The 27,985-nt window shown below is 39.8% G+C and overlaps 1 protein-coding gene across 1 annotated transcript in view; it reads right to left on the bottom strand.

Moving 5' to 3' along the window:
• Positions 1-8,198: 8,198 nt before the first annotated feature.
• Positions 8,199-27,985, bottom strand: part of micall2a (mical-like 2a) — a 75,484-nt gene continuing 55,697 nt past the window's right edge. Inside the window, exon 20 of the transcript XR_009656752.1 lies at positions 8,199-8,475. The gene's annotated coding sequence lies outside the window, so the exon portion shown is untranslated. The remainder of the gene's footprint in view (positions 8,476-27,985) is intronic.

The following is a 27,985-nucleotide window of genomic DNA, read 5'->3' as shown; positions in this document are numbered from 1 at the left end:
AATTTAAATGCTGAAACCTGTCCAGGGATGTGGGCGGTGGGTTGGGGGAGTGGGGAGCTGGGGAAAAAAAGAAGGACTGATGGATGGAAGGAAGGAAGGAAGGAAGGAAGGAAGGAAGGAAGGAAGGAAGGAAGGAAGGAAGGAAGGAAGGAAGAACATATATAACATACAACATATAATAAGGAACATATAAAGATCTTAGTTTTGCACATGCACCATTAGGACTATGTAGGAAATTTGGAAATCGACCATCAGACTGCCATCTGTTTTCTGGGTCACCACGCCACACAATACCATTCCATACCATACCACCGCATACAGGATCAAATAACACATGTAGCACCTCCCAGCACTGCCTTCAGCCCAGAGTCCCGCTTTGATTTAATTGGTAGACCTCCTGTGAGTATTTTGGATAAACAGTCGACGTAAATAACCAAACAGCAGGCAGGTAATGTGGGAAAGGACAGACATGGGGAGGGGCTTCAACATGACTGACATCTTGCCAACGTGACACACCCTTCAGTACACATTCTGAATGACCCCGACAGCTGAACAGGTGACCTGCTCAAAGCACTTTAACTCAAAGTGCTGAGAAGAAATGCAGGTGAAAAAACAAAGCATAAAAACAACAGGAGCCTACAAATCAACTCTCTCTTTCAGAGCGTGAAGATTATTATCATCAGCTAGCTGTTGTACACGTGTCTGAAGAGATTTATTACTGACCAGCGAACAAAAACGGATAAGTATCACATTAGTTTATTGTGATAAGATATTTCCACATTATAACAACATACAAACTTATCATGTTAAAACAAGAAACTTTTCTTGTTATAGTTAACTATATACTATTTATCATATGCATACTTATTATAAGGGTGGCACGGTGGTGTAGTGGTTAGCGCTGTCACCTCACAGCAAGAAGGTCCGGGTTCGAGCCCCGTGGCCGGCGAGGGCCTTTCTGTGCGGAGTTTGCATGTTCTCCCCGTGTCCGTGTGGGTTTCCTCCGGGTGCTCCGGTTTCCCCCACAGTCCAAAGACATGCAGGTTAGGTTAACTGGTGACTCTAAATTGACCGTAGGTGTGAATGTGAGTGTGAATGGTTGTCTGTGTCTATGTGTCAGCCCTGTGATGACCTGGCGACTTGTCCAGGGTGTACCCCGCCTTTCGCCCGTAGTCAGCTGGGATAGGCTCCAGCTTGCCTGCGACCCTGTAGAACAGGATAAAGCGGCTAGAGATAATGAGATGAGATACTTATTATAACATCATCCATCGTTCTCAATAACAACAGAATCTCTCCAGGTCTCAACCCAAACGTGACATAGAACGTCATCAAATCATGTAAAAAAGAGACGTATTCCTCCATTTATCCATTCTCCACACACCGCTTCCTCATTCAAACATGACTTTCATGTTATTGCCTAACAATATAAATTATTTTCTTATTACGTGAAATGTTTTAACAATAATTTATCACATTATAATAAGATAAATAGTGCACTGATAGCGATAACAAGAAAAGTTTCTTGTTCTAATGTGAAGTTTGGATGTTGTAATAATGTGAAAAATATCTTGTTATTACCATAAACTTTTCACATTATAACGTGACACTGAGCCGTGTCTCTTTTTCTGGTGTGGCAGCAAAACACTTTATTATATTATATTATATTATATTATATTATATTATATTATATTATATTATATTATATTATATTATATTATATTATATTGACTCAAGTATTTTACTGGGAAATACACCACTTGTATTTTTCATACGAGCTCCATCTGGGACATGGAGAACCAAAACCGTGACATAAATCTCTATATGTCACTCATGAGGAAATCGATTAATTGTTTTGATAAATCTGTTTACTTTTTGCTTGTGAATGTGTCGATATAATAAAAAGAAAATCACATGTTGGCTTGAAGATATGAAGTTTATCTTCTCGTGTTGAAAAACTCACATTTTTCATCTGAAATACATCACGGATCTGAGTGACATATTTAAATAATACCACTACTACCTCTGCCATCTCTCATCAATGCAATTATTATGTGCAATAATATAGGCCCTAAACTATTTTTATGCATATATATATATATATATATATATATATATATATATATATATATATGTGTGTGTGTGTGTGTGTGTGTGTGTATAAATATTATTTATGTATATATGTGTGTATATATACAGAGTCTACCTGTAATGTGCAATTTTTCCGAGCCTCTCAATAAGGCAGTTTTTCTATACTTTTTCACGGTAGATAATGCAAATAGCCCTCTGTATTTAATCCTTCATTTGTCTAATTTTTATTTCAGTTTTATTTGTTATCTGTTTGACATTTTCTTGCTACTGTAACACGTGAATTTCCCCGATGTGGGATGAATAAAGTGAATCTAATCTAATCTAATCTAATCTAATCTAATCTAATCTAATATTGGCTGGCTTTGAGTGGTCTATCAGATATATTCCATTCAGCTAACTCAACACTGAATGAATCGAAGACGAGCCCAATATCATGCTAGCTAAATGGAATATACCATGAGAAGAATCCAACCATTATTATTATTATTATCATTATTATTATTATTATTATTATTATTATTCATACACATTCATTTCAGGTTTTCAGCACCTCTTTCTCTTTCAAAATTCTCTCAAAAGCTTCTGTATTTAACAAAGCAAACCTGGCGGCCATGTTTGTTTACAAATTGTCACAGTCGATCATTAGCATGGAAGTTTTACATCTCCGATGTGTGACGTCATGTTGTCTTGACAACCATGCAATATCGTAAACCATATTCAACGCTCATTCTCCATTGGGTAGAGTGACATAATACACGTAGGATAAGCGATATGGTAACAATGTTGCATGCTGTCAAACCAAATGAATGAAACCTGCTAGAAGGGAATAGAACACATGTTTTTATTCCATCAAAAAAGTGTCCTATATATATAATAATTCCCAATATTTCACTCTGATGACGTCACTCCCAGTGTTTTCCCATTGAGTAGATGTGCGTTATCAAAATGGCGAACCGGTTCAAAATTAAAATTCTTTTAATCAACTTTTTTTTGTGTGTGTGGATGTGCCCATATAATATAAAGAACATTACACAGTGGTGCCAAGATATGAAGTTTATCTTCTCGTGTTGAAATTATTTTCACTTGTTCACTTTACTCACTTGTGAAATATACAAATATACATTCACTACTTGAAGATAAACTTCATATTTTCACACAACCATGTAATATCCTCTATATATTATATTGTATTATATTAGTATAAATATACAGATGATTATAGAAAATCTTGTGTGCTGATTGGTCAAGAAATTCAGACTCAATATCACTTCAAGCGACTTGGCAAAATGGCAATCACTTTGTCACCGTAAGTGAGGAAGAATTATAAATGATGAAAGAAAATGATGTTCGTAAAAGCACTAAAGATGCTACGAAGTTTGGACTAAAACTATTCAAATCTATTTCAAAGCAAAGTATTTTATGTGACTTGGCGTAGATAAGTGACAAGTCTGTGTTATTATATTTGCATGCTGCTTTTGAAGTTTGAAATAAATTATTTTTTAAACCTTTTTTTTTAATTATTTTAAATAATCACCTGTGTATGTATACTAAAACAATTATCTGCCTAAGGCTCAGTGAACAATTGTTAATTATAATATTATATACATTAAAATACATAACTTATTTTTGTACTAGTTTTTTTTAATACTGATAAATCCCGAACACACAGATTGTAATCATACTAATTGATTAAATAATACACATAATGCAAGCAATTCCACTGCACGAATATGATATTTTTATGATTTAACCAGGATATTCAGAGACTATTTAATATTGATTTGTCTCAGTTTGAATTATTCTTGAATAACTTTTGTCCTTACTGTCCAACCCATCCACCTTCTCTCCTGAACCCTCAAATGCACAGTCAGTGAGGGACTTATGGGGCATTGTCATGTTCAGTTTTTGCCACTAGCTTTAACTTGATGAGTAGCAAGTCAGTGGAGAAGAGAGAGAATAATGAATTTAGCCAAGCTAAAATTGGGCTAACTTCCACTGGCCTAACAAGCACCTCGCATCCTAGCAGCAATTAGTCACTGTCAAATAGGGGCAAATGTAGCACTCTCTACATGCTTGTTAGGTAAAAACCTACACAGGGGTCGCTGACACGGAGGAAAATAGTGGAAGCAGTGAATTTGCCAAGTGAACAATACAAAATTCCTCTTTTATGGACCGTGGAGCTTCTTTTTTTTTGTAGCAGTAAAAAGAACATACAGTTCAGAAGTCTCAAGGAAGGTAATACAAAACGTTTCAATTAAAATGACTCAAATATCTATCCATGTGCTTTGACCACTATATTACAACTAGAGTCAGATATTTAATGAGAATTTCAAATAGTTTGCAGATTTAGACAGGAAACCATCACGAATGAGGATTAAATATCCCAAATTATCATTTACAAAAGCAAATAAATGAAATGTTACACATCAAAAACTCTCATTTGGTGATGTATGAGGAGCAAATGAGATGGAAGCAGAAAAACATCTCCGCTCTAGTCAGCATCACTGAGATGAAAATATCCCATGTGAGAGAGAGAGAGAGAGAGAGAGAGAGAGCATGTTGCAATGCAGGGTTCCTCACTTTGAAATAGTCGTTTTGCAGTCAGTTAAGAAACCTCGGAGACTTTTTGTTTCAGAAAACTGATACCTCGCTGAGGATCGGCTCTCACATCGGCCATATTTAGAACCATTAAGGTCAGAGAAACCCTTAAAGGTTATATGTTCTAAGTAGAACCCTTTCTTCTCAGCTGGGAACCTTAAATTATACACTGAACCTTTACAGAATAACCCTTGAAGAAACTTTTTTTTTTTAAGAGTGTAGCATAGTCTGCTTAAAAAGTGTTAAATCCTTCATTGAGTACATTTTGAAAGAATATCAGTTTTGTCTTTTCGAGGATGATGAATATTGCTGATTTAACAGAAGCAGAATTGCTCTAAGAGCAGATATTTGGGTAAGACGCTCAATACGTGGAGGGTTTGGTCTCTTTTTTGTTGCAACAACAATCAAAGCAGGTGTTTCTTTAATTGAAAAAGAAAGAAAAGAAAAAAGAGCAAAGAGCATCATGGTACAATTTTAAACTTAAAAAATAACATTGAAAGAAAATTATCCGTGTTTAGATTAAATTAATTTCTGTACATTTTCTCAAGATCATTCACCAGGGCATGAGAATTCGATACAAGCTTAAATGAATTAAATCCACCAAGAAAATTAGCCTTACCCACCACTGTAGCCACAAAACTGACAATTTAATTAAGCTACATTAAAACACCAAACTCCTTTGCCTTTTCTAAACACGACTTTCCACAAGTCTCTCACTTTCCCATTGTGTACTGAACAAACACACTGAGGATGTGTGAGGCTGTGAGGTGAACGCAAATCTCCTCCATGTTTCCCCTGCGTCAGATTATTTAATTTCAGGACATGCATTTAAAAAGCTACATTTCTCTCTTGGATACCCCAATATATAGAGGGAAGGATATATCGGTCAGAGACCTTAACGCCTTATCAGTAATTCACCGTTGCCTGGTTATTAAGGGCAGCTTAGGTTGGAGTAGCATGAGGGGTGAAGGTGAATTGATTGCCTGTGGACATGTTAAACATGACCCTGAAGGGGCTTTAATAAAATTCGGAAGGCCTTCGAGAGAGCTGCACCTCCGGGGGTGGGGTGTTTTATACCAACTCGGAATAATCGAGACCCGCGGCAGGAGACTTATCGTAGAGCGCATAAGAAATGCCTCACCTTCATGAGGCCCTTTAAAATATAAATAAAGCCGCTCGGACCGAGGCTCAGCCGGGTGGGTGGGTGTCTGGGTGGATCCTCTTCTGCTTTTTATAACGTCTTCTAAGGGCGCCAGCTTGCAGCACGAGGCCAATGAGAAGATAATTAGGGGCGTAACTTTGGAGTCAATCTGTCCGCGTGGCCCCTCCTCCTCCCTGCGCTTGATTAGCCAGAGCTGGGACGCGAGGCCTCTCCGCGGAGAGCAGATTGAAGTTCATCAAGGAGGTCTCAGCTGCCAGTGTGTAGCGATGAATTGCCTGCAGTAAGAAGGTGTTGACAGGAGCAGCTGGACATCACAGAGTGATGAAAAGAAAGAGAAATTCATTGAGACCTGAGACAGAGCGCTCTGCTGGGGAAGAGCCACGGGGCAGGAAAGAGCGGGGCATCTGCTGGAGCTCCACTGAACTGCAGCCTGAGCCTGGCCAACACCACAGCAGCAGTGGAAGGACAACAGACAGTCTGGGAGCATGTCAGACTGAATAGATGAATAAACGTATAAACAAGTAAACAAAAAGCTCAGTATTTATTATTATTATTATTATTATTATTATTATTATTAGTTGTAGTAGTAGAATCAGCAGCACCAACAATAGTGTTAATATTGTTATAACACTATAATATTGTAAAAGCTATAATTACTATAATAATATATAAATTAATATATATTACCATCATATCCATTAGTAATAATATCCCTACTAGTAGTAGTTGGACAATTATTATTAATAGTGTTATTTGGATAAATAGTTCATTCTAAAATATATATTTCTAATAAAACACTAGCTTACTTTATAACATGCTGTAATAACATGTATAAGAATATATTATAATGAACTCTCGCTCTCGATCTCTCTGTGTATACACACACACACACACACACACACTGATGCAATATTATATTTTCAACATGAGAAGATAAAGTTCATATCTTCACACCACCACGTAATGTTCTTTATATTATATGGACACATCCACAAAAATTAAAGAAAAAAATGGAAGTTAATCAAAAGAATTTTGAAGCAGTTCGCCATTTTGACAACGCACGTCTAGACAGCGGGAAAACACTGGGAGTGACATCATTGGAGTGAAATATCTGGAAATATTTCACTCAGATCCACGATGTATTTTGTATGAAAAATACAAATTTTTCAATACAAGAAGACAAACTTTATATCTTCAAACCAACATTCTTTTTATTATATTGACACATTCACAAATAAAAAGTACCCAAATTTATCAAAACAATTCATCGATTTTCTCACGAGTGTCCAGGATTTAGTTCATGTGAAAAATACGAGTGGTGTATTTCTCAGTAACCCCCCCCCACACACACACATACATATACACACACACACACACACACACACACACACACACACACACACACACAGTATATGGGGTCAGGAGGGTTGTGTATCAGGACAGTAATAAACCCTTGTTTATAAAGGAATGCTTTCATTATAAAATTGTAAATCTATCCCTATGTCAAGGTAATAGTATATCATTATCAAAAATATGTTATTTAAAAAAAAAAAACACAAGGACACTGTTTTGAAAACTTAAGATGCATCTACCTAATCATGAAATTACCGACAGAAACACATATCAAAAAATTCATATACTAGCTATCTACAGATAGTATAATTCTTTATACTATAGATATAAAGTAAAATTCTATATAAATTTCTATATATGTGTGTACATACATACATTATATATATATATATATAATAAAGATGTTTTTATCCATTCCATTTGACATATAGCGAATCTGACAGGGCATACACATAAATGAGGCGTATCCATGCTGAAAATGATGACAGATGTCTTACACTGCACACTCTCACATGTGAGTAAACAATAAAACAGTAAACACCCTGGCCAGTGGTAATCCCCAGTGTAAATGAGCTGTGGGGTTGAGTTTGTTGGCAGAGTGAACCCCAGCTCCTGCCAGTGCCCTGGGGTTACGCTGTGCTCTATTGGTGTGATTTCACTATTCCCTGCATTAATGAACTGCCTCATGGTGCAAATGAGCTTTTAATGGGTGTTACTTTGCAAGAGTAGTCCTACCTCACACTGAGCATGTATTATTCACCATCACCACTCGTCTGATTTCTTTTTATGTAAAAATAACCCATTGTTGCTTTTAATCACGCCGGCAATAAAGTGCCAAACCTGTTTTTTTGTTTTTGTTGTTGTTTTGCGGGGGAGGGGAAGGGGAGGGGGGTTTGTATACTTACTTGGTCATCGATGTGATACATCAGGCCTACTTATGGTTATGTTTTGTGGTGGGCCATTCCTTTATTTCTGTTCTATCGTGGCTTAAGTGTGTAGGACACTGCCTGCCTTTTCCAAAACGATGGCTCATGCACCATTCTGAGCTTAATTTACACCATTGTGGGCCGTCTATGTTGAAGAGGGTATAGTGCAAATGTGATTGTGATTGCTGTTACTGAGGTTGTCTTCTCCCCCTACAGAGATGAAGAGATGACAAAAGCCAGCTCACGCCACGTTCCTCTTCGGAGGAGTGGCTCCCCGGCTATGATGGGGGAAGTCTCCCAGCATCACTGACATCCTGCACTGCTTAATTAGCCAGCATAAGCACAGGCCTAGAGGAAAGAGAGAAAGCAACTAATGATTAATGATCAAACTCTCATCCGAGCACAGCCATGGCCACTGCCTCATGTCAAAGCATGCATCTTGGAGCTAGCTAATGGTAAATGGGGGCATTTTTCTTCCTTAAAGCTGCCACCTATTTCAGCACATTAAGCTTCTAATGGCAAACTTGCACACTACACTGCTATATGACACCTTCTAAAGCTCTTCTAAAGTGTATTGCTAAATCAATTGGGGGTATTGATCTGGGACTAATTAGGGGGAGGATAAACGGTCGAAGTACACAAATATTGGTCTGCTGATGAACCAATAGACTGTATAAAGCATAAATTCTGCACTAGACGTACATGGGCAGGTTAGCAGCAGCACTAAATGAAATTAAACTGTTTGAGGATACCAGGCAGCTGTTTGCATAGGGAATTCTCTCCAGGATTTTCTTTGCCTGATGCAAAGCACATCTGCACTTTTACACAAACAGGTCAGCACAGAAGAAGAAGAAGAAGACGACGACAAAGTGCTTGCAATGATTGCCACAATATTGCAAAAAAGTGTGTAGTTCCATACTCTATAACAATTAACCACATTTTCATATGATGTCTTATTATTATTATTATTATTATTATTATTGCAATCCTCATATGTCACACCTTGTTTGTCACATTCTTCGCCGCCTCTTTTCTCTAAATGTCCTTGGAGACCTCTAGTTTTGTCATTAAAGTGTACTCGTCACACGTCATCAAGCACTAATTAGTTTTAGCTGACAGGAGGTGTGCTGGAGGTCAGAGGTCATGAGGAAGGGTCGTGGCTGAGCTCAAGGATCAACATCCTCATTACAAACACTGGGCCTTAAATCAAGCTGACAACTGAGCACCAAACATCCAGCCACTCCCGCTCTCCCGGTTTTGACACCTAGAGCTCCAATAGTGCCTCTTGCTCTCAGGGGCACTTGTTTTGTCCTTTCTTTCCTCCTACAACCCTATAGTTAGAACAGCGGGCATCATTTCTTCTAATCTTCTGAGAAAAGACGCGCCCTCTGCAGACCTGATGCAGCAGTGCGTGCAGAGAGCAGCACCTTGACACAACCTAGAAAGCGCCCGATTTGCTGGAATTGTCACAACAGATGTTTCAGTAGTGTTAGCCTGAAAGCTTAAAATAGTGAATAAGTCTTAAATTAATAACCACTCCCTCTCGTGTAAGCTGCAGTTCTCTGCCAATGCTAAGTGCCCTTGTTGACTCAATTGGATTAGCACTAATATGTAAACACAGGAGCTAAAAAGAGTAATCCTCTAATAAATATGGAGGAGAAATGGCAGCTAAATACATCAAAATATCAGGTTTGCTCTTTGATAACAAGGCATGTTCTTACAGAGGGTGAATTGATTAAAATGAAGACTGACTGCGAGAGATCTGAGCTAGCTGTTTTGACCATCCAGTGGCAGAGTAATTACCCGTTTGTAACTCGGGTGGATGATAGGAGGCAACCCTTTAGGGGATAAGACAAAGACTTGTTAATTATTAAAAGCTTACATCAGCTGAGCACCAGAGAGTTGCAATTATTAATGTTGTTGTTCTTGTTTGTGCTTAAACACCACTGTGGCTGTTAATATCCTCATTAACCAAAATGAATGATTTTTTATTACTCTTGATTTGGTCTGGGGGTTGCTAATGCAGCTGGGCTGCATTGTCTACAACACTCTGATGAGTGCCAAGTGTTTGCTTGTTCATTGTTGTTGTAGATTCATCTTGTCGTCTGTCGAGTTAGAATCCCTCTCACAATTCCTGGCCAAAGAAATACGGAGCTCATTCCTGAAATTACTGGGTAACATATAGCGCTAGTGTGAGCTGCATAGATTTATCCTATGGCCGTTATTAAAAGCACGGCCTAATATTACATTTATGCTGCAAAAACAAAAAGAGGTGTGAATCAGCGGAAAATTCAAAGATGGAGGCACATCATTTTAATTCTGTCTCACAAATGGTACGTATGTTTGCAAGGTTTTAACCCATTCTGGAAACTCTGAGGTGTCCTCAAAATGTCTGGTTGCATTAGAGCAAGTCATAGCATTAACATTCAAAATGCCTTTGCAAAAGAAATCACTTGGTGCACAAGAAAAAAAAAGAGAGAGAGTCTCGAATTAACGAGCTTCACCTTGGATTAAACTGAATAGCTGTCTATTAATTACATGCAAAATATGGAGCATGTCTGGAGTGCATGATCACAGGGGCTGCTGCGATTTCTCCAAATGTGCATAGGTTCATTTATAGCTCTTCTCACCTGTCCTCTGTGTGTGTGTGTGTGTGTGTGTGTGTGTGTGTGTGTGTGTGTGTGTGTGTGTGTGTGTGTGTGTGTGTGAGTGAGAGAGAGAGAGAGAGAGAGAGAGAGTTTTATGTTGCATTTATTCCAAGAGAAGCAGAGCTGCGGTGAAAGTGTAAATCCTCTGCTCCCCTCAGAGCTGACTCTCTACATTACAGTATTTACTATTTCAATAACAAGCTAAAACATTGGCCGATCAGCACACTGTGGCGGTAATAACTTAAACACGAAGTCTTGCCTGTAGTGATTACAGGACTCCCTATTGTCTCTATCACCTTGCTGTAAGGATTCTATGATTGGTCCTTTGTTTAAGACCTCTCATTCAGAGAAGGGACACAGCTTATACTTATAATATATGTAAAATATAAAACTATACCAAGCATTTACAAAATGTGTCATGAAATGCATGAAACCATGTATACTTAAAGGTAGACCGCCTTTCAGATTTTTCAAGTGTAGGCCATAAAAAGAATTTTCCCCGACACCCAATTATTTTTGTTTAGTGGACCGAAAGTTACTGAATTCGAATCACAGACTTCCAATTTTATTAGGTTTTTTAAATAGAACAATTAATGAATTTAGGGTCACGTGGCCCTAAATTCTCCACTATTTTTTCCTGCTTCTCCATGACCCAATTCAAGATACTCCATCATACATCACGTTGTGGGCTTTCCACGTTCGCGCAAGGCATTGTGGGATACAAATTTGAAACAGGTGAGAAAAATGGAGGACGCCAATGAAACGTGAAAGACCGACTACAGTGACGGAAAGTGAGAAGAAAAGATGTTATGTTGCGAAGGAAAGGAAACGCAGGACCAAACTAATAAATATCGGCGGTCAGCGAGCACCTCGGTGTGATCAGCTGTTCGTTTAGCGACAGAATGATGTAACTGTCAGTGCATGCTCAAAGATAAACCTGTAGATGGCAGTAATGCAACACTGTGGATGCCAGCTGCCGTAAAACCCAAAAGAAGAAGGAAAAGAAGAAGAAGCAGGTAAACCTGCGCATGTGCACACGGACTTCCTCTGTCTGCTTGACTGCGCGAAGCTGGTGATTTCATGCACATTATTTGCTAGGGAATCCCATCAAATTAAATAACTTCCCAGCCACATAATGGCCTGGGTTTTTTTTTTTTTTTTGAGATATTGCAGAAATAAACATATCACAATGACCAAATTTCAGAGGGAACTAAATTTCACCGATTTTATGAAATTGAAAGGCCGTATGGCTTTAAAAGTAAAAGCTTTATTTGGAATCAGTGGCATTTTACAGAGTGTTAGGATGTCTTTCATGGTAATAAGGGTGCAGAGAGGCCAGAGAGGTCTGCCGTAACCACTGTACTTGTGTGTGGGTCTGTGGCTGGCTGTGCTTTCCCGCAGTAAAACACTAGTCATGTGAAATCCATTCCACAATACGTATCCATCATCAAAAAAAAAAAGCTACAACAAAGAAGTGTACGCATCTCGCTGAACTGTTTTACAAATGTAACCCTATAGGTAAAGCAAATAAAACCATTCCTAGTACAATCGGAAGCATATGCGATTCTAAAGGGTGTTTCTGCTGCTAATGGGCCCCCGGGGGGCCCGAGGGGTTAATTGATGCAGCTGTTGATGGCTTTTACACATGACGCTGGGATCGTGTCCCTTGTGACTCTTATTCCAAGGCACTTTTTAATGAAGTGCTAAACAGAAGGCTTTTTACAACAGGATTGTATCCAAGAGAATTCTTAAAAAAAAAAACAAAGAAAGAAAGAAGGAGCTTTTAGGGAAAGTGCAGGAGATGACCATTGATTTATCTGTTAAATAAGCGGTGCTTTACCACACCTCCCTCCCTGTTGATTTGCAGTTCCTGATAGAAGACCAGAAGGGAAAGAAAGTCGATCGTGAACATGGCGTCACTCACTTACCACATTATTTCACCTAGACAGTTCTTGAACGATGCGGAATATAAATATACACCCTCTTTGCATGACGGAACATCAATATATGGGGTGCTTATAGGCATTTTAGTGTTTAATCCCAGTTTATGGGACGTAAAAGTGAATATATGAATTCTATGTAAATGCTAACTTCTTTGAAAGTTGTGCTTGTTGCTACAAAACAGAACACACACACACACACTCTCTCTCTCTCACACACACACACACACACATACGTATACACACATATATATATATATATATATATATATATATATATATATATATATATATATATATATATATATACACACACACACACATCCTCCAGGTTGATTTAAAGAGCATTTGTTTTTTTTCTTTTTTTTGACAACTTCTTTCTTTAATATCTGAGATGACGAGTTCAGACTTTCATAATGTCACCCCTGGCTGGTTTTAATTATGCAGTTATTATCATAACATAGATAATGCTTCTGAAAGCCAGCCCTCTTCAGAAGCAGTGAAACAGACTGGCTGCCCCGGTTAGAGAGACCTTTTTGCTCAAGCTAACATTCACAGATATCTATGACGGAATGGAAAATTATATACAAATACATGGCTAAATGTATTGGAGTGTGGGCCATGATGTGTGTGTGGGGGGGGTATGGTACTGGGAAAGCTGAGAGTGATGACAGTGTGATGAACTGGATTGCAGCCTCACCCTAAGGATTATACTCCATAGTCACTAAATTCTGCTCATTAAAATGACAAACCCAAACATAGAGGCAGCCGAGCGTGGGATTCAGCTGTGTACCGCATCTGGCCTGTACCAGCAACCCTAGCACCAGCATTCTCCCCCCACCCCATCCCACCCCAAAGCACACACATACACCTAGACACACGCACTGCAACCTCCATCAAATCTAAAACAATCAACTTGCCTTTCATTTCCAATTTACCAGCCTGCCACAAAGCCCTATTAGAGTTCATAATCATACGCTGCTGGTGATTTACAAATGAGGATGGAACAGTCCCTCTCCATCTCCCTTATTCTCCTACTGTGCACTTCTTCTCTCTCTCTCTCTCTCTCTCTCTGCGTCTCATCTCCCTCTCCAGTCGCCATCTCGTTCGATCCGTCAGCCTTCTCCATCCTGATTATCTGGAGACGCCAATTTCAAAGAGACATCTTAATAGTGATGTCAACGTATTAATTAGAAGTGTTAATGAGCTAAAAGCAACCCAAATTAAATTAATGCAGCCATAGACACAGAGAGCGAAATTAGCTTCAATTTCTGTAAATGATTCTGAAGTGTGCACAACATATCAGGCTGCCTGAACATTCCCATCCCCCAAAGCTAATCAAGAGCTACATTGCAATTAGCTGCTTAATTAAAGCAACACTCTGCTCGGAAAATCCGGGACAATTAAGTAATGGCTGTTATAGCATGAAGGCAGACTGTATTTGTCTTCGGGATATACAGAGGGGAAAGGAAAACCCACACATATTATGTCACATATTAAACACACACGCGCGCACACACACACACATGCATACACGCTATGTCCCCGATGGCCAGCAAGGACCAGGAACAGCCAAGAAGGGCTGAGGCGGTCTGTATGGAAGGGTGTCCCCACTCCAGCTGGAAGCGACATGGCCCAGCCTCAGACTTTGTGCCAGCTCAGACTTCCTCGCCCCAAGGTTCCATTGCCATCTGAATTGGCTTTGTCTAGGATCAGCATGGCCTAATTGCCATTTTTCTGTGTTATCACATTGTTGCTTTCCATTTGGACACGGCCGAGCGTAGTCCGTCAGGGTTCTTCCCCCACCCTCTACATTTCAATGGTCCATCCTAGGCCCGGGTGCAGCTCTGTTTATAGCCCATTCTCTGGCTGTAGGAATTCAGCCCAAGCCAACAGGAAAGTCACTGGGTTCTTTTCCTGCCATAGCACTACTTTTTAGCCATCACTGTGGCCAAGCGTGCCCCTTCTGCCCACTCAGGGTATTTGGTTATTTACCAGTCCAGAGAGGGAGGAGGCTATGATTAACACCATGTGCTCAGCAGGGCCACTAAGGGAGGCTGGTGTGAGCAGCATCCTTTCAGCAAGCCTAGGCCATTGAGCGACATATGCCGTCGGACAGCGTGCAATGCTCTACCGAGACCGTTCTCCCCTGTGCTTCCTGGGGCTCCGATCAACTGGGAACAAGCGTCACTCACAAACACCATCTGTCGGGTACAGCCTCACCTGCTAGCAACGTTTAGGCAACGGAATAAGCTCAGACACACAGATTACAAGCATAAACAGTTACAGTTGAACTCAAAATTATTAGCCCCCCTTAAATTTTGGAACATTTTCCCAAATATCCTCCAAATGTTTAAAGCATTGATAAAAATTGATATACACAAACAATCACCAGTACTATTCAGATGTTTGTGGTGCATTTTGGAATATGAAATTAGTTTTAGGCTGTCTTTATATGAAATATGGTAAAAATGAGTTGGTCAAAAATATTAGCCCCCATGTGGATTCTTGCTTTTAAAACACAGTTAATTAACCAATCAGCTTTTAAACAACACCTGTGCAATCAATTGGCTTCCTAGCAACACCTGTAGTCAATTGGCTCCATTCAACAGTTTAAAAGGACTCCAAGGAACAGGGCATTTGAATGAATGAGGAGGATTACTATTTGTCACAATGCCGAAGACTAAAGAAATAAGTCTTGAACTCCGACAAAAGATTGTGGAGGCTCATGACAAGGCCCAAGGCTACACTGCCATTTCGAAGAGGTTTACAGTCTCCAGAACTGCAGTTCGGTGCATCATTGCCAAGTACAAGGAGACAAATTCGGTCAAGAACAAACCTGGTCGTGGACGCAAGTGTAAGATCTCAAGAACTCTGGAAAGAAAAATTGTCAGAGATGTCCGTAAAGAGCCCCGTACATCTGCAAAGGAAATTGTTGCTGACCTGGCCTCTTCTGGAGTTTGTGTGTCAAGGCACACTGTTGTGAGGGCTCTTCATCGGAATGGGCTTCGGGGCTATCGTCCCAGAAGAACCCCCTTACTAAAACATCGTCACATCAAAGCCCAACTAAAGTTTGCCCGTGAGTACTTGAAGAAGAAAGATGAGTTTTGGAAGTCTGTGCTTTGGTCAGATGAGACGAAATTGGAGCTGTTTGGGCATATGGACATTGCCTATGTATGGCGAAGAAAGGGAGAGGCCTTCAACCCTGTGAACACAGTTCCCACAGTTAAACATGGTGGTGGCAGCATCATGCTGTGGGGCTGTTTTGCAGCCTCAAGTACAGGCAGTCTGGTTCGGGTGCATGGCACCATGAAAAAGGAAGATTACCTAAAAATACTGAAGGAAAACATGCAGAAGTCTGCTCTCACTTTGCGCTTAGGTCGTCGTTGGGTCTTCCAGCAAGATAACGACCCAAAGCATACATCTAAAATAGTCCAGCAATACTTCAAGGATACCAAGACCAACGTCATACAGTGGCCTGCACAGAGCCCAGATCTCAATCCAATAGAAAACCTGTGGCAAGTGCTGAAAAAGAACGTCCATGCACGAAAGCCATCCAATTTGGGCCAGTTGGAACAGTTTGCAATGGAGGAATGGGCCAAAATTCCTCAGGAGACCTGTGCCAACCTAGTGAAAAACTATTCCAAGAGGTTGTTGTCAGTTGTGGGTCAAAAAGGGTACACAATTGACTACTAATGGTCAGGGGGCTAATAATTTTGAACATCTCACTTTTGCTGTTTTTGGTTGAAACTCAGTGTGATAATAAGATATCGTAATGAAACTTGTTGGACAATGTCTTCATAGTGCATTTATTTCAAGAATAAAAACATTTGTTGTCAATGGTCATTTTCATGGAGAAATCAAGAATTATGTTCAATTCCACAAGGGGGGCTAATAATTTTGAGTTCAACTGTATATTTATATCAAATGTGCTTTAATCTCCAAAATGTAAACATCAATGAAAGGAAACAAAGAAAACACATGAGTAGGAATGCTGCTGTGGGACAGCGTTTCCCTTTTTCTTCTTCTTCTTCTTCTTCTTCTTTTTTTGCCTGTAAAGAGGAGAGGAGACACCTGAAGTGTTTAATGCTAAATTAGGTTTTCAAAGACAATAATTAGACTTCCCTCCCTAAAGGTAAATTACCTGCTACCCAATTGATCTGCATTCTAATTATAGATTTTTGCCTCAAAGCCATTTCTAGAGCTTCCCTTTCCTCAGCTGGTAAATGTAAAACAAGCTAAAATACACGCACATGTATGAGAACCGCTGTAATCAGGCTCATGTGTGCTCTGAGCCGTAATTGAAGATAGCAGGAATGAATCAACTGCGGTTTACAGCTTGAAACGTGATTCTACGACTGGGGTAAAGCTTTGCTGACAATTCTTAAGATAGAATTAGCAAATACACAAAGTGTGGTTAACTAGAATGGCTTGAAGACATTCTGATGACTTATGTAAATATGTTTATGCAGATTATTAAGTTCCTTTCTATCTGTAAAAATACAGTTTTCTCTAGATAGTGGTTTTAGGAATAAGTGAAGTATGTATCTGAAACACACATATTCTAAAGTTGTGAACTACAGTATAGCAAAAATGTCTTTCACCTTTACTTTATATACCTATTTATAAACATAATTTACCATAATATCAGTGTGACACAAATTGAACCCCAATCATGAAATCATCCATATATATATATATATATATATATATATACACACATACAGTGGTGCTTGAAAGTTTGTGAACCCTTTAGAATTTTCTATATTTCTGCATAAATATGACCTAAAACATCATCAGATTTTCACACGAGTCCTAAAAGTAGATAAAGAGAACCCAGTTAAACAAATGAGACAAAAAATATTGTACTTGGTCATTTATTTATTGAAGAAAATGATCCAATATTGCATATCTGTGAGTGGCAAAAGTATGTGAACCTTTGCTTTCAGTATCTGGTGTGAGCCCCTTGTGCAGCAATAACTGCAACTAAACGTTTGCGGTAACTGTTGATCAGTCCTGCACACCGGCTTGGAGGAATTTTAGCCCGTTCCTCCGTACAGAACAGCTTCAACTCTGGGATCTTGGTGGGTTTCCTCACATGAACTGCTTGCTTCAGGTCCTTCCACAACATTTCGAATGGATTAAGATCAGGGCTTTGACTTGGCCATTCCAAAACATTAACTTTATTCTTCTTTAACCATTTGTTGGTAGAACGACTTGTGTGCTTAGGGTTGTTGTCTTGCTGCATGAACCACCTTCTTTTGAGATTCAGTTCATGGACAGATGTCCTGACACTTTCCTTTAGAATTCGCTGGTATAATTCAGAATTCATTGTTCCATCAACGACGGCAAGCCGTCCTGGCCCAGATGCAGCAAAACAAGTCCAAACCGTGATACTACCACCACCATGTTTCACAGATGGGATAAGGTTCTTATGCTGGAATGCAGTGTTTTCCTTTCTCCAAACATAACACTTCTCATTTAAACCAAATATTCTATTTTCATCTCATCCATCCACAAAACATTTTTCCAATAGCCTTCTGGATTGTTCACGTGATCTTTAGCAAACTGCAGACGAGCAGCAATATTCTTTTTGGAGAGCAGTGGCTTTCTCCTTGCAACCCTGCCATGCACACCATTGTTGTTCAGTGTTCTCCTGATGGTGGACTCATGAACATTAGCATTAGCCAATGTGAGAGAGGCCTTCAGTTGCTTAGAAGTTACCCTGGGGTCCTTTATGAACTCGGCGACTATTAGATGTCTTGCTCTTGGAGTGATCTTTGTTAGTCGACCACTCCTGGGGAGGGTAACAATGGTCTTGAATTTCCTCCATTTGTACACAATCTGTCTGACTGTGGATTGGTGGAGTCCAAACTCTTTAGAGATGGTTTTTTCACCTTTTCCAGCCTGATGAGCATCAACAACGCTTTTTCTGAGGTCCTCAGAAATCTCCTTTGTTCGTGCCATGATACACTTCCACAACCATGTGTTGTGAAGATCAGACTTTGATAGATCCCTGTTCTTTAAATAAAACAGGGCGCCCACTCACACCTGATTGTCATCCCATTGATTGAAAACACCTGACTCTAATTTCACCTTCAAATTAACTGCTAATCCTAGAGGTTCACATACTTTTGCCACTCACAGATATGTAATATTGGATCATTTTCCTCAATAAATAAGTGGCCAAGTATAATATTTTTGTCTCATTTGTTTAACTGGGTTTTCTTTATCTACTTTTAGGACTTGTGTGAAAATCTGTTGATGTTTTAGGTCATATTTATGCAGAAATATAGAAAATTCTAAAGGGTTCACAAACTTTCAAGCACCACTGTATATATATATATATATATATATATATATATATATATATATATATATATATATATATAAATTAAGAGACCACAGACCACTGCAAAATGATCAGTTTCTGTGGTTTTACTATTTATAGGTATGTGTTTGAGGAACGTTAACATTTTTTTTTATTCCATAAACTACTGACAACATTTCCCCCAAATTCCATATAAAAATATTGTCACTTTGAGCATTAAATTGCAGAAAATGACAACTGGTCAAAATAACAAAAAAGATGAAGTGTTTGCAGACCTTGAATAATGCATAGAAATCAAGAGCATACAACACTAATGTTTGAATGAAGGCTGAGTTCAGAAATCAATATTTGGTGGAATAACCCTGACATTTTAGCACAGGTTTCATGGGTCTTGGCATGCTCTCCACCAGTCTTTCTCTTTGCTCTTGGGTGACTTTATGCCACTCCTGATCCAAAAATTCAATCAGCTCAGCTTTGTTTGATGGCTTGTGACCATCCATCTTCCTTTGATCACATTCCAGAGGTTTTCAATGGGGTTCAGGTCTGGAGACTGGGCTGGCAATGACAGGGTCTTGATCTTGTGGTCCTCCATCCACACCTTGATTGACCTGGCTGTGTGGCATGGAGCACTGTCCTACTGGAAAACCCGATCCTCAGAGTTAGGGAACATTATCACAGCAGAAGCAAGCCATTTTTTTTCCAGGGTAACCTTGTACAAGGCTTGATTCCATGTGTCCTTTACAAACAAAAACCTGCCCCATTCCAGCCTTGCTGAAGCACCCCCAGATCATCACTGATCCTCTACCAAATTTCACAATGGGTGAGATGCTATGGTTTGTAGGCCTCTCCAGGTCTCCGTCTAACCATTAGATGACCAGGTGATGGGAAAAGCTGAAAACTGGACTCATCAAAGAAGATGGCCTTACTCCAGTTCTCTACGGTCCAATCCTGATGGTCTTTAGGAAACCTCAGCCTGGCTCTTCTTTGCTTCTCATTCAGTGCGTTTACATGCACATAAAGAAAATCGAATTTCTGCCGTAGCTTGACTGAAATCGAAGTTCTAAATGCCATGGAAACACCTTAGCTCGGCTGAAATCGAACCGAACTGGATTTCTCGTAATCGAGCTACGCGACCTAGATTATGTGATTGTAGCCGAGCTACTTAGTGCATGTAAACCCTATCGAGCTACGTAGTCGAGCTACTTACTTCAGCACTGCCCCTTCTGGAAGTGACGAGTGACGAGACCACAAGCAGGAAACACAACAGCCTCGGTTGGTATGACAACAGTAGTAGTAGCGAGCAGCAGAAGAGAACATGGAACACGGAACTGATAACTTTGTGAACACGGAACTGATAACTTTGTGAACACGGAACTGATAACTTTGTTTATACTCTCGAATAGCTCTTCTTCATGACGACAACCGGAAGTGTACCAACACGATGGGGCATGTAGCGCCACCTGTGGCTCGGGTGCACAATGTACCTCACACAATAGCTTGATTTCCTTGTGTGCATGTAGGATTGGATTTCTCTGGCACCCTTGCTGGGACCCTTAGCTCGATTACCGACAGTAGCTCAATTTGGATGTGCATGTAAACGCACTGAATGATGAAGGGCTTTTTTTCTAGCTTTGCATGACTTCAACCCCACCTGGAGGAACATATTTTGAACCATCCTTGCTGTGCACTTAACCTCAGCTGCCATTTGCCATTCTTTTTGTTGGTCATTTGACGTCATCCTACAGTCGTTGAGTGACAATCGAAGGAGCTGACGATTATCCCAGTCAGTGGAGAGTCGTTTTCGCCCTCTGCCAGCCTGTAACTTTGTTGTCCCCAATGTCTGCTGCTTGACCTTGTTCTTATGAATACCATTTTTGAAATTTTGAGGATGGAAACAACCTGATGCTCACTGTATCCCTCTGCCAGTAAAGCCAGACTTGAACCCTTTTGTTTCTCACTCAAAACTTCTCTTTTTAACTCTTTTTCCATGATAGATATTTTTGTATTCCAGTTAAAGTTAAGGCACTACAAGCACTGTTTTTGCCATTCAAACTGGTTCTATTGCTAGAGGATAGTGATGACCACAGCAGTGGTTTTTATACTTTTCCTGATTAAATAAGATTTGGTTCAGGTGATCACCTCATACACACACACACACACACAGAGTGCTCAGCGTAAATGAGTACACCCCCTTTGAAAAGGAACATTTTAAACAATATCTCAATGAACACAAACAATTTCCAAAATTTTGACAAGACAAAGTTTAATATAACATCTGTTTAACTTATAACATGAAAGTAAGGTTAATAATATAACTTAGATTACACATTTTTTCAGTTTTACTCAAATTAGGGTGGTGCAAAAATGAGTACACCCCACAACAAAAACTACTACATCTAGTACTTTGTATGGCCTCCATGATTTTTAATGACAGCACTAAGTCTTCTAGGCATGGAATGAACAAGTTGGCGACATTTTGCAACATCAATCTTTTTCCATTCTTCAACAATGACCTCTTTTAGTGACTGGATGCTGGATGGAGAGTGATGCTCGACTTGTCTCTTCAGAATTCCCCATAGGTGTTCGATTGGGTTCAGATCAGGAGACATACTTGGCCACTGAATCACTTTCACCCTGTTCTTCTTCAGAAATCCAACAGTGGCCTTAGATGTGCGTTTAGTCATGTTGGAAAAGTGCATGACGACCAAGGGCACGGAGTGATGGTAGCATCATCTCTTTCAGTACAGAGCAATACATCTGTGAATTCATGATGCCATCAATGAAATGCAGCTCCCCGACACCAGCAGCACTCATGCAGCCCCACATAAGGGCACTGCCACCACCATGTTTCACTGTAGGCACCATGCATTTTTCTTTGTATTCCTCACCTTTGCGACGCCATACAGTTTTGAAGCCATCAGTTCCAAAAACATTTATCTTGGTCTCATCACTCCAGAGTATAGAGTCCCAGTAGTTTTCATCTTTGTCAGCATGGGCCCTGGCAAACTCTAGGCGGGCTTTTTTGTGCCTGGGCTTTAGGAGAGGCTTCTTTCGTGGACGACATCCATGCATGCCATTCCTCTGCAGTGTACGCCGTATTGTGTCACGAGAAATAGTCACCCCAGTTTGTCTTTCTACTTCTTTAGATAACTGCAGTGAACTTGCATGCCAATTTTCTTCAACCCTTCTCATCAGAAGATGCTCCTGTCGAGGTGTTAACTTCCGTGGACGACCTGGACGTCTCTGTGAGATGGTTGCAGTTCCATCTTTCTTAAATTTTTGTACCACTTTTGCTACAGTATTCTGACTGATAAGTAAAGCTTTGCTGGTCTTCTTGTAGCCTTCACCTTTGTGGTGTAAAGAAATTATTTTCTTTGGGGAATTCTGAAGAGACAAGTTGAGCATCGCTCTCCATCCAGTATCCAGTCACTAAAAGAGGTCATTGTTGAAGAATGGAAAAAGATTGACGTTGCAAAATGTCGCCAACTTGTTCGTTCCATGCCTAGAAGACTTGGTGCGGTCATTAAAAATCATGGAGGCCATACAAAGTACTAGATTAAGTAGTTTTTGTTGTGGGGTGTACTCATTTTTGCACCACCCTAATTTGAGTAAAACTGAAAAAATGTGTAATCTAAGTTATATTATTAACCTTACTTTCCTGTTATAAGTTAAACAGATGTTATATTAAACTTTGTCTTGTCAACATTTCAGAAATTGTGTTCACTGAGATATTGTTTAAAATGTTACTTTTCAAAGGGGGTGTACTCATTTACGCTCAGCACTGTATATATGTATATATAAACCCAGTTACAGTATAACACTCATTATTATTAGCATACCATCACATACTATGGCTGGTAGGAATCAGTGATTCGAAAGTCAAACACTAACCTACAGTCAGTTAATGACAGAGTATTGTTCAGCTAAGGGGCTAAAGCATCGTGGCATTTTGAAAGTGGTTGAGAGTTAGAATTTAAGTGACTAGCACGGTGCTTTAAGTTGGCATTCATGCTCTCCATTAGTATTGTGCTTAGCTCCACATGGCGGCACTGTAGGTCCTCACAGCTAAGAATGGCCAGTCATTGAAATGCAGCCCGTAGTGTGCAGCACTAATTAATATGGAAATTTCACATTGTTTGTTAGTTCCGATGTCAAATTTTGATGTAAGCTGCGGCTTCTAAGTTAACAGAGATTTATCATAGATCGAGCCCAGCCTCCTGGCAAAGCCTGGTCTTTCCATAATCTAATATTTTTTAAGTAGATAGACTAATATACAGTATGTCCCTATTGCATATAATTTGGGAGACAGGATAATGATATTTTATTAAGCCAGAGTAATTGAAGAGTAAATTTAAATATGTAATTAAACTCTTAAGCATAATTCTGTAGTGCAGCATAAGCCTGAAATAATAAAATGTCAATGTGTTTATTTATGTCTATCATTTGTTCCCTTTTCAGGATTGAAACTCTAGCTTCAGTGGTCAAAAATAATTAGTCAGGACACACTGTATTACATGTACCTACTTATATATGTGATGGCAGAATTCATAATTGTTCAAATGTTTGGCATGAAAATGTGGAGAAAGAGAGAGAAAGAGAGAGAGAGAGAGAGAGGCATCTGAGTTGAGCTTAATGCACACCCTGAGAGCTGCTTAATTTCTACGAGCTGCCACTCCATGGCACGCTTTGAAAGGGGTTCACAGATAAACACAGAGACACAGGCGCATCTTTGGCCCCAGTGGAGCCATTTACCTTTTTCCAAGTAGATTCAAGATATTAATTAAGATAAATTTACCTCAATTCTGCCATCCAGTTATTTATCAGAATTATGTTAATCATTTCTGCAGGGCAGGAGAATTATTACCCACTTTCTGTCTCATTTATATTAATATTCAGACTTAAATAATTTAGCAATATGGTCCATCTGGTTTGACCACGGTGCACTGCAGCAATTCCACACAGCTAAATACTGTAATAGTGTGTCTCGCTTTTAAAAACAATATTGCAGCATTAACCTTTGCCCTGTCTTTTGAATAATTAAATGGTTTAATAAAGACAGCAAAGCAGGTCCTGATATATTAAAAAAAATCTAATTCACCTAAATGTTCATCAAAACGTGAGCATCACCTGATGGGCTTCTTCACTCATTAACACTCTGAGTGGCCTTGGGATTGACTTTGAGCACCTGTTTTTTAGCCAGGCACATGGTAAGAAGAGAGGAGGGGTAGGGGGTGACATGGGTGTTTTTGTGTGTATGTGTGGGAGGTGGGGAGAGGAGTCTGAGGCCCGCGCATGGCAGATCACCCTCCTGCTCAGGCCAGCACTAATTAGGGTGAAGTGGAGGCCAGTGGACGCGCAGTATGATTAAATTTAGATCTGGAGGGAGATCTTGACCCGAGTGTGCCCCTCATCTAAGTGACATTTACCCAGGATAACCATGCCACAGCTGAGCCTTATTAACCTTCTGTAGACCTGAACACCGCTGACTAGATTAATTGGCAGATGGATTATTAAATAGATGATTGAACATCTCATATCTACAACACACAGGTTAGTTGGCAAAGTCTCATTATCACACATGCTCCTGGATACGCTGGCCTAAATATGTCAAAAAGATCATCTGTAGGATTGTTGTGACGAGACTGATATATTCTATATGTCACAAAATGCATTTGGTCTAAAACTCACAAGGACAGGGTTCATGTACGACATACTGTATTTCTATTTGTTCTTTTTCCATTTTAAGGAAATCCATATCATTGTGCCATAAAGATGGAACCTTTTTTTTTGGTGAAAATTTTATTAATTTAATGTATTAATTATCTTTTCACTAGTAACACTCAATGACTATAAAAAACAACCAACATTCCTCCACTACGTTAAAGTCAGGTACACCGGATCATTTGGTAAACCCGCCCCTTCCTCCCAATACCAAGGTCTAGAGCATCTCCAAGGCTGTCCCAATTCCCAGTCCATTCCCACAGCTTCTTACGATATAGTAGAATAACATTTTCAAATCTAATTTCTGAGGGAAAATAAAAATTATGCAGATATCAGCCAAAGAAAAACTAACTGAATTATACACTTCGAACTACAGTACTGTGTAAAAGTCTTAGGCACATGTAAAGAAATGCTGTCGACCAAAAATGGCTGAAAAATAATGAAATGAAATGTTTCAACATGGCGGCACGGTGGTGTAGTGGTTAGCGCTGTCGCCTCACAGCAAGAAGGTCCTGGGTTCGAGCCCCGGGGCCGGCGAGGGCCTTTCTGTGTGGAGTTTGCATGTTCTCCCCGTGTCCGCGTGGGTTTCCTCCGGGTGCTCCGGTTTCCCCCACAGTCCAAAGACATGCAGGTTAGGTTAACTGGTGACTCTAAATTGACCGTAGGTGTGAGTGTGAATGGTTGTCTATGTGTCAGCCCTGTGATGACCTGGCGACTTGTCCAGGGTGTACCCCGCCTTTCGCCCGTAGTCAGCTGGGATAGGCTCCAGCTTGCCTGCGACCCTGTAGAAGGATAAAGCGGCTAGAGATAATGAGATGAGATGTTTCAACATTAAAAAAAAATACTATAAACAGCAGTAAGCCATAATAAATGACACAAAGTCAATATTTGGTGTGAGACGACCCTTTGCTTTTAAAAAAAAAACATAGTAGTCTGAGGTACAGTGAGTGCAGTTTTATAAGGAAATGAGCTGTAGGTTTTACTGAGCATCTTACAGAACCAGCCACAGTTCTTCTGGACACTTTGACTGTCACACTTTCTTCTTAAATTTTGCACTAAAACCCAGCAGCCTTCATTATGTTTTTTTGTTGTTAATCTGAAAAGTGATAGCTTATGTAATATGCTGCTCAGATACAAAAAATTTTTTCTGTAACATTTAGTTTTGTGCTAGAAAATGAACATTTGGAATCTAAAATGTTTTTGTACTGACTCCATAATGTAGAAATCTCATCTCATCTCATTATCTCTAGCCGCTTTATCCTGTTCTACAGGGTCGCAGGCACGCTGGATCCTATCCCAGCTGACTACGGGCGAAAGGCGGGGTACACCCTGGACAAGTCGCCAGGTCATCACAGGGCTGACACATAGACACAGACAACCATTCACACTCACATTCACACCTACGGTCAATTTAGAGTCACCAGTTAACCTAATCTGCATGTCTTTGGACTGTGGGGGAAACCGGAGCACCCGGAGGAAACCCACGCGGACACGGGGAGAACGTGCAAACTCCGCACAGAAAGGTCCTCGCCGGCCACGGGGCTCGAACCCGGACCTTCTTGCTGTGAGGCGACAGCGCTTACCACTACACCACCGTGCCGTCAATGTAGAAATCATAAAATAGAAATCTATAACAAAGTTTGTATGAAAAAAATAAGGTGCCTAAGACTTTTGCACAGTACTGTATAGACAGAAAGACAATTTCTCTTTTAGATGAGAAAAGTAACATGGAATAAAGGCTATTTTGTCACTGAAACACATGGGGATGGGCGGAGCTACATATTATACTACAGCCAATCAGCAGGGGCTCTATAGACCTGTAGTAGCTTCACTTTTTTTGACATTACACCGTCCATGTTTTTTACATGTTATTCATAACACTTTACCTGAAGGTATCTATATAGGGCTTTTATTACACATTCATTTACACTGCATCCAATGTGATGCAGAAGAACTGATGAAATGCTTATTTTGAAATTCAGGTTGTGGCATTAGAGATTTACATGACAGAGAGAAGAGACAGCAGTTCTCAGTTATCATTATAGATGGACTGATAGACAGCAGGGCAACACAATATCTCGATGTGTATCTGTAAAGATATTTCTTTCTCTGAACACAAATATTTGTATCTGAAAAAGCAAATTTCATAAATAGCAATAAAAAATTTTTAAAAATAAAATCCTGAACCAGATGTCCTGTAGAATCTTGTGGAAAGCTTTCTGTCTTCTATCTGACTGTGTATATGATGGAGTAAGTAAACTAACTATATTTCAAAATAAATGTCTTTTACAAATCAGGACACTGTCATAGTTACAGTGGTGCTTGAAAGTTTGTGAACCCTTTAGAATTTTCTATATTACTGCATAAATATGACCTAAAACATCATCAGATTTTCACACAAGTCCGAGATAAAGAGAACTCATTTAAACAAATGAGAGAACAATATTATACTTGGTCATTTATTTCTTGAGGAAAATGATCCAATATTACATATCTGTGAGTGGCAAAAGTATGTGAACCTCTAGGATTAGCAGTTAATTTGAAGGTGAAATTAGAGTCAGGTGTTTTCCATCAATGGGATGACAATCAGGTGTGAGTGGGCACCCTGTTTTATTTAAATAACAGGGATCTATCAAAGTTTGATCTTCACAACACGTTTGTGGAAGTGTATCATGGCATGAACAAAAGAGATTTCTGAGGACCTCAGAAAAAGCGTTGTTGATGCTCATCAGGCTGGAAAAGGTTACAAAACCATCTCTAAAGAGTTTGGACTCCACCAATCCACAGTCAGACAGATTGTGTACAAATGGAGGAAATTCAAGACCATTGTTACCCTCCCCAGGAGAGGTCGAACAACATAGATCACTCCAAGAGCAAGGCGTGTAATAGTCGGCGAGGTCACAAAGGACCTCAGGGTAACTTCTAAGCAACTGAAGGCCTCTCTCACATTGGCTAATGTTAATGTTCATGAGTCCACCATCAGGAGAACACTGAACAACAATGGTGTGCATGGCAGGGTTGCAAGGAGAAAGACACTGCTCTTCCAAAAGAACATTGCTGCTCATCTGCAGTTTGCTAAAGATCATGTGGACAAGCCAGAAGGCTATTGGAAAAATGTTTTGTGGATGGATGAGACCAAAATAGAACTTTTTGGTTTAAATGAGAAGCGTTATGTTTGGAGAAAGGAAAACACTGCATTCCAGCATATCCCTTATCCC

This window comes from Neoarius graeffei, chromosome 16 (genome assembly GCF_027579695.1).
Source record: "Neoarius graeffei isolate fNeoGra1 chromosome 16, fNeoGra1.pri, whole genome shotgun sequence".
NCBI lineage: Eukaryota > Metazoa > Chordata > Actinopteri > Siluriformes > Ariidae > Neoarius > Neoarius graeffei.
This window is presented reverse-complemented; position numbering and strand designations above follow the sequence as displayed.